Source organism: Muntiacus reevesi, chromosome 3 (genome assembly GCF_963930625.1).
Source record: "Muntiacus reevesi chromosome 3, mMunRee1.1, whole genome shotgun sequence".
NCBI classification, from domain to species: domain Eukaryota; kingdom Metazoa; phylum Chordata; class Mammalia; order Artiodactyla; family Cervidae; genus Muntiacus; species Muntiacus reevesi.
This window is the reverse complement of record NC_089251.1, coordinates 268017639-268034076: the sequence shown is the minus strand read 5'-3', so window position 1 is coordinate 268034076 and position 16438 is coordinate 268017639. Positions and strand designations below refer to the sequence as shown.

Here is a 16438-nt window from a genome sequence, read left to right as displayed (position 1 = left end):
CACCACAGTTCAAAAGCATCAATTCTTCGGCGCTCAGCTTTCTTCAGAGTCCAACGCTCACATCCATATATGACCACTGGAAAAACCATAGCCTTGACTAGACGAACCTTTGTTGGCAAAGTAATGTCTCTGCTTTTTAATATGCTGTCTAGGTTGGTCATAACTTTCCTTCCAAGGAGGGAGCGTCTCTTAATTTCATGGCTGCAGTCACCATCCGCAGTGATTTTGGAGCCCCAAAAAATAAAGTCTGACACTGTTTCCACTGTTTCCCCATCTATTTACCATGAAGTGATGGGACCAGATGCCATGATCTTAGTTTTCTAAATGTTGAGCTTTAAACCAACTTTTTCAGTCTCCTCTTTCACTTTCATCAAGAGGCTTTTTAGTTCCTCTTCACTTTCTGCCATAAGGGTGGTGTCATCTTCGTATCTGAGGTTACTGATATTTCTCCTGGCAATCTTGATTCCAGCTTGTGCTTCATCCAGCCCAGCATTTCTCATGATGTACTCTGCATATAAGTGAAATAAGCCAGGTGACAATATACAGCCTTGACTACTCCTTTTCCTGTTTGGAACCAGTCTGTTGTTCCAGGTGCAGTTCTAACTGTTGCTTCCTGACCTGCATATAGATTTCTCAAGAGGCAGGTCAGGTGGTCTGGTATGTCCATCTCTTTCAGAATTTTCCACAATTTATTGTGATCCACACAGTCAAACCATAATGTAATTAACTCCAAATCATTAAAAGATACAGGCCATGTGATAAACCATAATGGGAAAGAATGTGAAAAAGAGTGCGTATATATGTATGTAACTCAGTCCCTTTACTGTACATCAGGAGACGCAGGAAACTCAGTTTCAATTTCTGGATTGGGAAGATACCCTGGAGGAGGAAATGGCAACCCACTCCAGTATTCTTGCGGGGAAAATCCCATGGACAGAGAAGCCTGATGGGCTACAGCTACTGAGACTACACCGCAAAGCTCAGATACTCACAGACGCAATCCAAACTTACAGTGCTTGAAGCTGAGATGCTGAATTTAGTTCCCAGGGAAGGAACTCCATAGTGCCATTTGCTGCTTGGGGTGCAGTCTACCTCTGTAGCAGCTCACAAGCAAAACAAATGTTAAACGCTATTTTCACTCTGCCTCTTCTTCATAAAAGCAAAAATTCTCTTTGGAATTTCTTTTGGTTAGCAAAAATGGGTAGTAATATAGGTTTTTTCATAAAAGCAATGTGGAGTAAAATGAACTTTTTGAAAAGGGGTTCCCTGTACCTGAAACAATTGTATACATACAAATTTGACAATTTATATGAAATTGGTTAATTCCATGAAAGTTGTACACTACTATACTCACTCAAAAAGAAATAGATAACCTGAATAGGACTATACCTATTAAATAAAATTCACATTTAAAAAGATCTTCCAAAAAAGAAACCTCTAGGACCAAATTATTTCATTGGTGGATTTTGGTTCTACTAAATATTTAATAAAGAAGTAACACAAGCTCTTCCAAAAAATTGAGGAGTAATAAACATTTTCATTATATAAGCCTAACATTATCCGAATGACAAAACCAGAAAAAGGCATTACAAGAAAACTTAAAAGACCAACATGGAAGCATATTACTAGATGCAAAAAATTTTAGACAACTTTTTGCAAATGGATTCCACCAACATAGAGAAATAATAGCACAGCTTAACTAAATGGAATTTATCCCAAGAGTTAAAGATTGATTTACCATCCAAATCTAAGTGTAATTCACCATGAGATGATCTCAACAGCAAAAAAAAAAAAAAGCTTTTGACAAAATCCAGCATCTCATTATAAAAACTCAGCAAACTAGAAAGAGAACTCAACCTGATAATGAACACTTATGAAAACCTGCCTGCATGCTCACTTCAGCAGCACATATACTCAAAATGGAACGATATAGAGATTAGCATGGCCCCTGAGCAAGGATGATAAGCAAAGTCGTGAAGCATTCCATATTTTTAAAAATAAATGACCCAATCAAAAAATGGGCCAAAGAACTAAACAGACATTTCTCCAAAGAAGACATACAGATGGCAAACAAACACATGAAAAGATGCTAAACATCACTCATTATCAGAGAAATGCAAATCAAAACCTCAGTGAGGTACCATTACACGCCAGTCAGGTTGGCTGCTATCCAAAAGTCTACAAGCAATAAATGCTGGAGAGGGTGTGGAGAAAAGGGAACCCTCTTACACTGTTGGTGGGAATGCAAACTAGTACAGCCGCTATGGAGAACAGTGTGGAGATTCCTTAAAAAACTGGAAATAGAACTGCCATATGACCCAGCAATCACACTTCTGGGCATACACACCGAGGAAACCAGATCTGAAAGAGACACATGCACCCCAATGTTCATCGCAGCACTGTTTATAATAGCCAGGACATGGAAGCAACCTAGATGCCCATCAGCAGATGAATGGATAAGGAAGCTGTGGTACATATACACAATGGAATATTACTCAGCCATTAAAAAGAATTCATTTGAATCAGTTCTAATGAGATGGATGAAACTGGAGCCCATTATACAGAGTGAAGTAAGCCAGAAAGATAAAGACCAATACCGTATACTAACACATATATATGGAATTTTAAAAGATGGTAATGATAACCCTATATGCAAAACAGAAAAAGAGACACAGATGTACAGAACAGATTTTTGGACTCTGTGGGAGAAGATGAGGGTGGGATGTTTTGAGAGAATAGCATCAAAACATGTATATTATCAAGGGTGAAACAGATCACCAGCCCAGGTTGGATGCATGAGACAAGTGTTAGGGACTGGTGCACTGGGAAGACCCCCAGAGGGATGGGGTGGGGAGGGAGGTGGGAGGGGGGATAGGGATGGGGAATACATGTAAATCCATGGCTGAGTCATGTCAATGTATGGCAAAAACCACTACAATATTGTAAAGTAATTAGCCTCCAACTAATAAAAATAAATGGAAAAAAAAGAAAAAAGAAAACCTGCCTGCAAGCCAAAACAGTCTTGTAAAAGAACAAAGGTGGAGGACTCACACCTTCTGATAGGAAAATCTACTACAAAACTATAGTAAACAAAACTTTGATACTTTCAAAAGGATAAAAATGTACATCAATGGATTAGAATACAGAATCCAGAATAAACAGTCATATATCTGGTCAATTGATTTCTGACAAGACTATTCAATAATGAAAGGACAGTCTTTTCAATAAATGATTCTGGGAAAACTGGATATCCACATGCAAAAGAATGAAGTTGGACCCTTGCCTTATATATACCATATATAAAAACTAACTGAAAATTAATCAAATCTAAAAGTAAGAACTAAAAGTATAAAACTCTTAAAAAAACACATGGGAGAAAACTTCACCTTCATGACATTGAATTTAGCAATGATTTCTTAGCCAATGACACCAAAAGCGCAAGCAACAATAGCAACAAATAGATAAGTTGAATAAACTTAAAGCTTTGCTTATCCCTAATGTTATTTAGGTTCCTACTTCTCATCTGTTTCCCCCACCTAAACCCTTTGAAACTTATAGACTATCATCCAAAACATCTTCAACTGATTTTTTAATATCCTCCTAATGTTACTATTTTAATGAAAAATTTGTTGTCCCCTGTGGAGAAAATCAGTCACTTTCTATTCTCGAACATATGTACATCTTAGGGAATGAAGTTGTTCCTGTCACTTTTAAACCGCTTTTCCTTCTGCTTCACTCAAAAAAACAAAACAAAAACCCAAACTTCTTTGAAAGTGAAGGTTGCTCAGCTGTGTCTGACTCTCTGCAACCCCATGGACTGTACAGTCCGTGGAATTCTTCAGGTCAGAATACTGGAGTGGGTAGCCTATCCCTTCTCCAGGGGATCTTCCCCCCTCAAGAATCAAACCAGGGTCTCCTACATTGCACGCGGATTCTTTACAAACTGAGCTATGAGGGAAGCCCTTACTATAAGACTATACTATCGTCTGCTTCTGATTGATTGCCATACTCAATGCTCCTTTTCATCACCTCTCATGTCTGCTGAAGAACAAGAATCACTCATCCAGTGACCTAACCTCTCAGTTCCTCAGGACCACCCTTCCTTCCTGCTCCACCTGAGCCGTTAACCACCCTGATCAGTTCCATTTACCAAATCTCCTTGAAGATCACAACTGCGGGCCTCTGACTCTTCGATCACCACATCTTGTCTTTCTAGTTCACTTCCTCTAGTAACTATGCCAACGATCTTCAACCCCTTTAGGAGTCCTGAGTCACATTCTCACTTTTCTTTTTTTTTTTTTTTTGCCAAGTTAGATTTTGCAGCCCAGAATATCACTTGCCCATAATCTCTAACCACTTGCACCCCTCTCCCTCATTGTACTTCCCTGGGAAACCTCTGCACTAGATGACTCTGCTCCACTCACTTGGAATGTGGCTGAATTCCTGAGGTACACTGCCAAGTATCCACTCAATAGTTCTTTCCGTTCGCCTGGTGCTCCTGGTACCCAGAATACAATAGGCCTGAGGATGAAAAGCCAGTTAGGACTTCCCTGGTGGCATGGGGAATAAGAACCTGCCTGCCAATGCAGGGCACATGGGTTCAACTCCTGATCTGGGAAGACTCCACATGCCTTGGAGCAACTAAGCCAAGTGCCCCAGCTCCTGAGCCCACATGCCACAACAAATGAAGCCCATGCACCTGGAGCCTGTGCTCCACAACAAGAGAAACCACTGGATGAGACGCTCATGCACGACAATGAAGAACAGCCCTTGCTTGCCACAACTAGAGAAAGCCTGCACACAGCAAGGAAGACCCAGCGCAGCCAAAAATAAAAGAATGAAAAACCAGCCCGCGGGGGTAGCAGAGTGGAGGGATGGTAGGTGACCCTAGAAGACGTACATGTACCACTCACCAATCTTGAGCCCATTCACCCCTAGACTTACTAACTTCTGTCAGAAGCACTCTAACTGGTGAAACTTCTCGCCATGAAAATTACCATCATAATTTCTATCTGTAGCTTCTTTCTTCTGTTAACGTGGATTAAAGCTTCCCATGTCTTATAGGTAGACAATCTCCCTGCTAGAGCTCTGGATCCACATCCTCAGCTATCAGTGACTCCATTCAGGGATTAGTCCTTGCCTCCCTTCCCCTCCATCCTTCCCTCTCTGCTGTATCTGTTCTAGCAACTTATAAATATACCTGGATCCTAGCTTTAAAGACCCTCCTTTAATCCAGATCTGAAAGAGACACGTGCACCCCAATGTTCATCGCAGCACTGTTTATAATATCCAGGACATGGAAGCAACCTAGATGCCCATCAGCAGATGAATGGATAAGGAAGCTGTGGTACATATACACCATGGAATATTACTCAGCCGTTAAAAAGAATTCATTTGAATCAGTTCTAATGAGATGGATGAAACTGGAGCCCATTATACAGAGTGAAGTAAGCCAGAAAGATAAAGAACATTAGAGTATACTAACACATATATATGGAATTTAGAAAGATGGTAACGATGGCCCTATATGCAGGGCAGAAGAAGAGACGCAGAAGTACAGAACAGACTTTTGAACTCTGTGGGAGAAGGTGAGGGTGGGATGTTTCGAAAGAACAGCATGTATATTATCTGTGGTGAAACAGACCACCAGCCCAGGTGGGATGCATGAGTCAAGTGCTCGGGCCTGGTAGGCTGGGAAGACCCAGAGGAATCGGGTGGAGAGGGAGGTGGGATGGGGGACCGGGATGGGGAATATGTGTAACTCTATGGCTGATTCATATCAATGTATGACAAAACCCACTGAAAAATAAAAAAAAAAAAAAGGGAAAAAAAAAAAAAAAAAGACCCTCCTTTGAATTCTGCATGCCCCTTCAGAAACTTCCTCATTTCTCTCTCTCTCTCTCTTTGTATAGCAATTTTTTTTCAAGTGGTCTCTAGTTTCTACCTTTATTTCTCCATCCCATTCCCAACTTGACCACACCAGTCAGGCTTTGTTCCCACCACTTACCAGGACATTCTTGGAGAGGTTACAAATGAACTTCACTTGGCCAAATCTCATATCAGTCATCAATTCTCACCATTTGTGAGCTCCCAGTAAGTTCATTGGAGAAGGCAATGGCAACCCACTCCAGTACTCTCCCCTGGAAAATCCCATGGACAGAGGAGCCTGGTAGACTGCAGTCCATGGGGTCGCTAAGAGTTGGACATGACTTAGTGACTTCACTTTCTCTTTTCACTTTCATGCGTTGGAGAAGGAAATGGCAACCCACTCCAGTGTTCTTGCCTGGAGAATCCCAGGGACGGGGGAGCCTGGTGGGCTGCCGTCTGTGGGGTCGCACAGAGTCGGACACGACTGAAGCAACTTAACAGCAGCAGCAAGTTCATAGTTGCTCACATCTTCATGATTGAAATTTGTTCTTCACATTTACCCATGTTTCTTCCTACATGACTGGAAATTCTTCATCAGGCTCTTTTATATTGGAATGACCCAAGCTTATTCCTAATCTCTTTTCTTTATGAACACTTATTCCCTAGGTAATGTCATCTAACCCTGTGACTTTCAATATGCTAATAACTCCCAAGTTTGACATCTTTCATCAAATCTAATATGCCTTGATGTCATTATTTTCTTGATTTTACTAAAAGGTGTCAAAGAAGATATCATAACTGAATCACAATTTCCACTTGTCTGACGCCCATTGATAACAGGATGCATCCTTATTTCAGAGATATTAAAACATGGAAAATGTGTACCTCAGAATTGAGGAAATAAGATTTATACATCTCCAGTTCTAAATTCCAGTCCTACATCCAATCACCCATTTGGAAGAATAATATGTATCTCAAATTTAGCATGTCCAAAAGTGAATAGAAGCTCTCCCCTCCCCAATTCCTATTCATCTCAGTAAGTAGGCTACATTTCACCCAGTTGCTCAGGCCAAAAACTTTGGAGTCATCTATAACACCTCTCTTTCTCTCATGTGCAACATCCAACCCAAAAATAAATCCCATTGGCTCAATCTTGAAATAGATCATTTCACATCACCTACACAACAACATGGTCCAAAACGCCTGAATCTCTCACCTGGACCTATGCAAGATGCTCGTAACTCCTCCCCCTACTTCCATTTTTGTGTACCATCATCTGTTTTCCACCCAAGCAACCTCATGATACTTTTCAAATATGCTTCAGATTACCTCTCCCTAACCAAACCCTCTAATGGCTTCTCATCATACTTTGAACAAAGTCCAAGATCACTATCATGTCTGCAAGCGATACCTGGTTTACCCCTGACCCTCTGTCCTTTCTTCCTTCCACTTTCCTCTTTACCCACTTCACTCCAGGCACCTTGGTCTTCCTGCTACTTTAACATGCCAAATGTGTTTCTGTCCCAGGGCCTTTGCCCTTGTTGTTCTCCCTACTTGGAAAGATCTTTCCTCAGAAACTTGTCTGGTTTTCCTCTATTTATACATAGCTCAAAGACTCACCAACATCTGACTCCACGCCCCAACTCAGAGTGTCCAAGAGAGGAAACCTCCTTGAATATTTCCAGGCAATGGAGAGGGTCACTCTCGCTTGAGGAAGTTATCCATCCTTGGGTCAATCATCAGAGCCAAGAGGAGAGTCATGTGATATAAAACGCCTACTTAGATCCAGTCCTACCTTAAGCAGAAGCTATAGGTTCGATGTATTTTCAATTAAGATGCATGAGTTAGGTAGGCACTCATATAATAACAAGTCTATTTACAATTTCTTTACCTTTTTGATTGGTCAAGTTTCCAATAATTAAGAGGAAGAGCTTTGCAGACAGACTGTCTCTGTTAAATTTTGTTTCTGCTTCTCACTAGCTATGTGACTTTTGGTGAGTCACTTAGTCTCATTTTATTTAATTCTCCATTTTAATATTTTCGTCACTGTGCCACACAGCATATGGGATCTTAGTTCCCTGATCAGGGAGTGAACTGCACCCATTGCATTGGAAGCACAGAGTTTTAACCACTAGACTGCCAGAGAGGTCCCTAGTCTTATTTTTAAATAAGGATAATAAAAGTATCCACCTCATAGAGTTACTTTGAGGACTGACATAATTGATACAATATGCCTAGAACAGGGCCTCAGTTCAGTTCAGTCATTCAGTCGTGTCTGAATCTTTGCCACCCCATGAATGATAGCACGCCAGGCCTCCCTGTCCATCACCAACTCCTGGAGTTTACTCAAACTCACATCCATTGAGTCGGTGATGCCATCCAGCCATCTCATCCTCTGTCGTCCCCTTCTCCTCCTGCCCCCAATCCCTCCCAGCATCAGGGTCTTTTCAGATGAGTCAGCTCTTCACATCAGGTGGCCAAAGTATTAGAGTTTCAGCTTCAGCATCAGTCCTTCCAATGAACACCAGGACTGATCTCCTTTAGGGTGGACTGGTTGGATCTCCTTGCAGTCCAAGGGACTCTCAAGAGTCTTTTCCAACACCACAGTTCAAAAGCATCAATTCTTCGGTGCTCAGCTTTCTTCACAGTCCAACTCACACATCCATACAAGATCACTGGAAAAACCATAGCCTTGACTAGACGGACCTTTGTTGGCAATGTAATCTCTCTGCTTTTTAATATGCTGTCTAGGTTGGTCATAATTTTCCTTCCAAAGAGTAAGCGTCTCTTAATTTCATGGCTGCAGTCACCACCTGCAGTGATTTTGGAGCCCCCAAAAATAAAGTCTGACACTGTTTCCACTGTTTCCCCATCTACTTACAATGAAGTGATGGGACCAGATGCCATGATCTTAGTTTTCTAAATGTTGAGCTTTAAGCCAACTTTTTCAGTCTCCTCTTTCACTTTCATCAAGAGGCTTTTTAGTTCCTCTTCACTTTCTGCCATAAGAGTGGTGTCATCTGCATATCTGAGGTTACTGATATTTCTCCCAGCAATCTTGATTCCAGCTTGTTCTTCATCCAGCCCAGCGTTTCTCATGATGTACTCTGCATATAAGTTAAGCAAACAGGGTGACAATATACAGCCTTGACGTACTCCTTTTCCTATTTGGAACCAGTCTGTTGTTCCATGTCCAGTTCTAACTGTTGCTTCCTGACCTGCATACAGGTTTCTCAAGAGGCAGGTCAGGTGGTCTGGTATTCCCATCTCTTTCAGACTTTTATACAGTTTGTTGTGATCCACACAGTCAAAGGGTTTGGCATAGTCAATAAAGCAGAAATAAATGTTTTTCTGGAACTCTTTTGCTTTTTCGAATGATCCAGTAGACATTGGCAATTTCACCTCTGGTTCCTCTGTCTTTTCTAAATCCAGCTTGAACATCTGGAAGTTCATGGTTCATTTAATGTTGAAGCCTGTTGGAGAATTTTGAGCATTACTTAACTAGCGTGCGAGATGAGTGCAGTTGTGTGGTAGTTTGAGCATTCTTTGGCATTGCCTTTCTTTGGGATTGGAATGAAAACTGAACTTTTCCAGTCCTGTGGCCACTGCTGAGTTTCCCAAATTTGTTGACATATTGAGTGCAGCACCTTCACAGCATCATCTTTCAGGATTTGAAATAGCTCAACTGGAATTCCTTCACCTCCACTAGCTTTGTTTGTAGTGATGCTTTCTAAGGCCCACTTGACTTCACATTCCAGGATGTCTGGCTCTAGGTGAGTGATCACACCATCATGATTATCTGGGTTGTGAAGATCTTTTTTGTACAGTTCTGTGTATTCTTGCCACCTCTTCTTAATATCTTCTGCTTCTGTTAGGTCCATACCATTTCTGTCCTTTATCAAACCCATCTTTGCATGAAATGTTCCCTTGGTATCTCTAATTTTCTTGAAGAGACCTCTAGTCTTTCCCATTCTATTGTTTTCCTCTATTTCTTTGCATTGATTGCTGAGGAAGCCTTTCTTATCTCTCCTTGCTATTCTTTGGAACTCTTCATTCAGATGGGAATATCTTTTCTTTTCTCCTTTGCTTTTCACTTCTCTTCTTTTCACAGCTATTTGTAAGGCCTCCTCAGACAACCATTTTGCCTTTTTGCGTTTTTTTTCCATGGGGATGGTCTTGATCCCTATCTCCTGTACACTATCATGAACCTCTGTCCATAGTTCATCAGGCACTCTGTCTCTCAGATCTAGTCCCTTAAATCTATTTCTCAAGTCCACTGTATAGTCATAAGGGATTTGATTTAGGTCATACCTGAATGGTCTAGTGGTTTTCCCTACGTTCTTCAATTTAAGTTTGAATTTGGCAATAAGGAGTTCATGATCTGAGCTACAGTCAACTGTGGTGCTGGAGAAGACTCCTGAAAGTCCCTTGGACAGCAAGGAGATCAAATGAAATGAATGACTGCAATCAAAAGCTTGATGTCAGGCACTCACCTTCACATATGGGATCCAACAAGCAGTGGAAACAAGCTTTGGTTGTTGTTACTGTTCATTTGCTAAGTGGTGTGATGACATGGACTGTAGCACACAGGCTCCTCCAGGAGTTTGCTCAAATTCATGTTCTTTGAGTCAGTGATGCTATCTAGGCATCTCATTCTCTACAACCCTCTTCTCCTTTCGCCTTCAACCCTTCCCAGCATCAAGGTCTTTTCCAGTGAGTCGGCTCTTCTCATCAGATGGCCAAAATATTGAAGCTTCAGTTTCAGTGGCAGTCAGTCCTTCCAAAGAATAATCAGGATTGATTTCCTTTAGGATTCACTTGTTTGATCTCTCTGTAGTCCAAGAGTTTCAGTAGTCTTTTCCATCACCACAATTCAAAAGTATCAATTTTTCAGCACTCAGCCTTCTTTATGGACCAACTCTCACATCTGTACATGACTAATGGAAAACCATAGCTTTGACTATATGGACCTTTGTTAGTAAAGTGATACCTCTGCTTTTTAATATGCTGTCTAGGTTTGCGATAACTTTCCTTCCAAGGAGCTAGTGTCTTTTAATTTCATGGCTGCAGTTACCATCCACAGTAATTTTTGGAACCCAAGAAAATAAAATTTGTTATTGCTTTTACTTTTTTCCCATTATATTTGCCATGAAGTGATGGGACCATGTGCCATGATTTTTGTTTTTAGAATGTTGAGTTTTAAGCCAGTTCTCACTCTCTACTTTCACCCTCATCAAGAGGCTCTTTAGTTCCTCTTCACTTTCTGCCATTAGAGTGGTATCATCTGCATAGATACCTGTAGATATTTCTCCCAGCAATCTTGATTCCAGCTTGTGATTCATCCAACCTGGCATTTCATATGATGTACCCTGCATATAAGTTAAATAAACAAGGTGACAATATACAGCCTTGTCTTACTCTTTGCCCAATTTTGAAGCAGTTCATCGTTCCATGTCTGGTTTTAACCATTGTTTCTTGATCCGCATACAGGTTTCTCACAAGACAGTTAAGGTGGTCTGGTACTCTCATCTTTTCAAGAATTTTCCACTGATTTTTGTGATCCACACAGTCAAAGGCTTTAGCATAGTCAATGAAGAAGAAGTAGATGTTTTTCTGGAATTTTCTTGCTTTTCTAAGATCCAACAGACACTGGCAGTTTGATCTCTGGTTCCTCAGCCTCTTCGAAACCCAGGTTTTAAATCTGGAAGTTCTTGGTTCACATACTGCTGAAGCCTAGCTTAAAAGATTTTGAGCATTACCTTGCTAGCATGTGAAATGAGTGCAGTTGTATGGTAGTTTGAATATTCTTTGGCATTGCCTTTCTTTTGGATTGAAATTAAAACCAACCTTTCCCAGTCCTGTGGTCACTGACGAGTTCTCTAAGTTTGCTGACATGTTGAGTGCAGTACTTTAACAGCATCATCTTTTAGGATTTTAAATAGCTCAGCTGGAATTTCATCAACCCCACTAGCTTTATTCATAGTAATGCTTCCTAAGGCCCACTTGACATCATACTCCAGGATGTCTGGCTCTAGGTGAGTGACTGCAATCATGATTATCTGAGACATTAAGACCTTTCTTGTATAGTTTTTTGTATATTCTTGCCATTTCTTAATTTCTTCTGCTTCTGTTAGGTCTTTACTCTCTCTGTCCTTTATCGTGCCCATCCTTGCATGAAATGTTCCCTTAGTGTCTCCAATTTTCTTGAAGATATCGCAAGTCTTTCCTATTCTATTGGTTTCCTCTATTCTTTGCATTGTTCATTGAATAAGGCTTTCCTATCTGTCCTTGCTTTTCTCTAGTACTCTGGTATATCGTTCCCTTTCCCCCTTGCCTTTCACTTTTCTGCTTTTCAGTTATTTGTAAAGCCTCCTCAGACAACCATTTTGCCTTCTTTTTTTTTTCCCTTTTGCCTTCTTGCATTTATTTTTCTTTGTGATGGTTTGGGCCACTGCCTCCTGTCCATAATTCTGTCCATAATTTTTCAGGCACTCTGTCTACCAGAACCAACCCCTTGAATCTATTTGTCACCCCCACTGTATAATCATAAGGGATTTGATTTAGGTCATATCTGAGGCCTACTGGTTTTCCCTACTTTCTTCAATTTAACCCTGAATTTTGCAATAAGGATTTCATGATCTGAGCCACAGTCAGTTCCAGGTCTTGTTTTTGCTGACCGTATAGAGCCGCCCCATCTTTGACTACAAAGAACATAATCACTCTGATTTCAGTATTGACCATCTGGTGATGTCCATGTGCTTGCGAGGACCATGTGCTTGCCAGTGTGTTCTTTTGACAAAACTGTTAGCCTTTGACCCACTACATACTCTCCAAGGCCAAACTTGCCTGGTATTCTAGGTAACTTTTGACTTCCAACTTTTGCATTCCAGCTCCCTATGATGAAAAGGACGTCTTTTTTTTTTTTTTTTTTTTTTGGTGTTAGTTCTAGAAGTTGTTGTGGGTCTTCATAGAACTGGTCAACTTCAACTTCTTCACCATCGGTGGTTGGGGCATAGAATTGGACTACTGTAATGTTGAATGGTTTGCCTTGAAAACGAACTGAGATCATTCTGTTGTTTTTGAAATTTCAGCCAAGTACTGCATTTTGGACTCTTTTGTTGACTGTGAGGGTGACTCTATTTCTTTTAAGGCATTCTTGCCCACAGTAGTAGATATAGTGGTCATCTGAATTAGATTCTCCATTCTTGTCCATCTTAGTTCACTGATTGCTAGTCAGTGTCAGTGTTCACTCTCATCATCTCCTGCTTGAGCAAGTCCAACTTATCTTGATTCATGGACCTAACATTCCAAATTCCTACCCAATATTTTTCTTATAGCGTTGGACTTTGTTTTCACCCTCAGACACCTCCATGACTGAGCATTGTTTCCACGTAGGCCCAGCCATTTCATTCTTCCAGAAAATTGCTCTTCACTCTTCCTCAGTGGCATATTGGACATCTTCCAATTGTGAGACTCATTTTCCTTCATCTCATCATTGCCTTTTCATATGGTCCATGGGGTTCTCCTGGCAAGAATGGAGTGGGCTGTCATTTTGTCCTCCCATGGACCACATTTTGTCAGAACACTTCACTATGACCCTCTGTCTTCAGTGGCCCTGTATGGCATGAATCGTAGCTTCACTGAGTTATGCAAGTCCTTTTGCACAACAAGGCTGTGATCCGTGAAAGGTGGAAGCACGCTTTAAAGCTGAAATAGGTTTACATACTGGGGACTCAGAGATGTTTATCCAAAAAGCAGTGGCCTTGTTGGCCTGAGAGTAGTTTCTCATACTTGGAACCAAAACCTGGGATCTGACACAAGGAGAAGTGGTCATACTTGGAACAGGAGAAACTGTTGTTCAACTATCAGTGCATTGGTGCCCTAAAGGGGGTGGCCTCCTTGTGAAGGGGGGTCTCACAGGAAATGAGATCTTAATGCCTGGAGGATTAGTACTAAACTTGAATCCTAACAATTTGGAAGCTGAAAAATTGGTGGAGATATGGTTTTGGAACCTGTGATAGATGCACATACTTAGAAACTAGAGATGTGTAAGCCAACAAAGGAGGAATAAGGCCTACTTGAAACCTGGGGAGCCTGGATGTAAAAGCAGAGAGGTGAGGACTTGTTGGCTTGGAAGTTGCTTCAGTTATTCATGCTCTAGAGACCTTTGCCATGAAGTGATGGGACCAGATGCCATGATCTTAGTTTCCTGAATGTTGAGTTTTAAGCCAAACTTTTCACTCTCGTCTTTCACCTTCATCAAGCGGCTCTTTAGTTCCTCTTCACTTTCTGACATAAGAGTGGTGTCATCTTTTTCTGTTTTGCATATAGGGTTATTATTACCATCTTTCTAAATTCCATATATGTGTGTTAGTATGCTGTAATCTTCTTTATCTTTCTGGCTTACTTCACTCTGTATAATGGGCTCCAGTTTCATCCATCTCATTAGAACTGATTCAAATGAATTCTTTTTAATGGCTGAATAATATTCCATGGTGTATATATATCACAGCTTCCTTATTCATTCATCTGCTGATGGGCATCTAGGTTGCTCCCATGTCCTAGCTATTATAAAAGCAAAACAGAAAAATACACAGATGTACAGAACAGACTTTTGGACTCTGTGGGAAAAGGCGAGGGTGGGATGTTTCGAGAGAACAGCATGTATATTATCTAGGGTGAAACAGATCACCAGTCCAGGTTGGATGCATGAGACAAGTGCTCGGGCCTGGTGCACTGGGAAGACCCAGAGGAATCAGGTGGAAAGGGAGGTTGGAGGGGGTATCGGGATGGGGAATACATGTAACTCCATGGCTGATTCATGTCAATGTATGACAAAACCCACTACAATATTGTAAAGTAATTAACCTCCAACTAACAAAAATAAATGAAAAAAAAGAACATTAAAAAAAAAAAAGAGTGGTGTCATCTGCATATCTGAGGTTATTGACATTTCTCCTGGCAATCTTGATTCCAGCTTGTGCTTCATCCAGCCCAGCATTTTGCATGATGTGGTCTGCATATGAGTTAAACAAGCAGGGTGACAATATACAGCCTTGACGTACTCCTTTTCCTATTTGGAACCAGTCTGTTGTTCCATGTCCAGTTCTAACTGTTGCTTCCTGACCTGCATACAGGTTTCTCAAGAGGCAGGTCAGGCGATCTGGTATTCCCATCTCTCTCAGAATTTTCCACAGTTGACTGTGATCCATGCAGTCAAAGGCTTGTCATAGTCAACAAAGTAGAAATAGATGCTTTTCTGGAACTCTTTGGCTTTTTTGATGATTCAGTGGATGTTGGCAATTTGATCTCTGGTTCCTCTGCCTTTTCTAAATCCAGTTTAAACATCTGGAAGTTCATGGTTCATTTAATGTTAAAGCCTGGCTTGGAGAATTTTGAGCATTACTTTGCTACCGTGTGAGATAAGTACAAATGTATGGTAATTTGAACATTCATTGGCATTGCCTTTGTTTGAGATTGGAATGAAAACTGACTTTTTCCAGTCCTGTGGCCATTGCTGAGTTTTCCAAATTTGCTGCCATATTGAGTGCAGCACTTTAACAGCACAATCTTTTAGTATTTGAAATAGCTCAACTGGATCAACTTCTACCACTTCCACTAGCTTTATTCATAGTGATGCTTCCTAAGACCCATTTGACTTCGCATTCCAGGATGTCTGGCTCTAAGTGAGTAACCACATCATCATGGTTATCTGGGTCATGAAGATCTTTTTCGTGTAGTTCTTATTCTTGCCACCTCTTAATATCTTCTGCTTCTGTTAGGTTCATACCATTTCTGTCCTTTATTTTGCCCATCTTTGAATGAAATGTTCCCTTGGTATCTCTAATTTTCTTGAAGAGATCTCTAGTCTTTCCCATTCTATTGTTTTCCTCTATTTCTTTGCATTGATCGCTGAGGAAGGCTTTCTTATCTCTCCTTGCTATTCTTTGGAACTCTGCATTCAGATGGGTATATCTTTCCTTTTCTCCTTTACCTTTAGCTTCTCTTCTTTTCTCAGCTATTTGTAGGGCCTCCTCAGACAGCCATTTTGCCTTTTTGCAATTTTTTTTTCCTTGGGGATTGTCTTGATCACTGCCTCCTGTACAATGTCACAATACTCCAACCATAGTTCTTCAGGCACTCTTTCTATTAGATCTAATCCCTTGAATCCATTTGTCACTTCCACTGTATAACCATAAGGGATTTGATTTAGGTGATACATGAATGGTCTAGTGATTTGGTTTTCCCTACTTCAATTTAAGTCTGAATTTTACAATAAGGTGTTTATGATCTGAGCCACAGTCAGCTCCCAGTCTTATTTTTGCTGACCATATAGAGTTTCTCCATCTTCAGCTGCAGAGAATATAATCAATCTGATTTCGGTGTTTACTATTTGGTGATGTCCATGTGTAGAGTCTTCTCTTGTGCTATTGGAAGGGGATCTTTGCTATGACCAGTGCCTTCTCTTGACAAAACTCTGTTAGCCTTTGACCTGCTTTGTTTTGTACTCCAAGGCCAAATTTGCTGTTACTCCAGGTATCTCCTGACTTCCTACTTTTGCATTCCAGTC

General features: G+C 40.8%; 1 non-coding gene across 1 annotated transcript; it reads left to right on the top strand.

The window, feature by feature from the left end:
* Positions 1-1889: 1889 nt before the first annotated feature.
* On the top strand, positions 1890-1993 carry LOC136165708 (U6 spliceosomal RNA). Its single transcript, XR_010662708.1, has one exon. It is a non-coding gene; the product is annotated as a U6 spliceosomal RNA (small nuclear RNA).
* The last annotated feature ends 14445 nt before the right edge of the window (positions 1994-16438 follow it).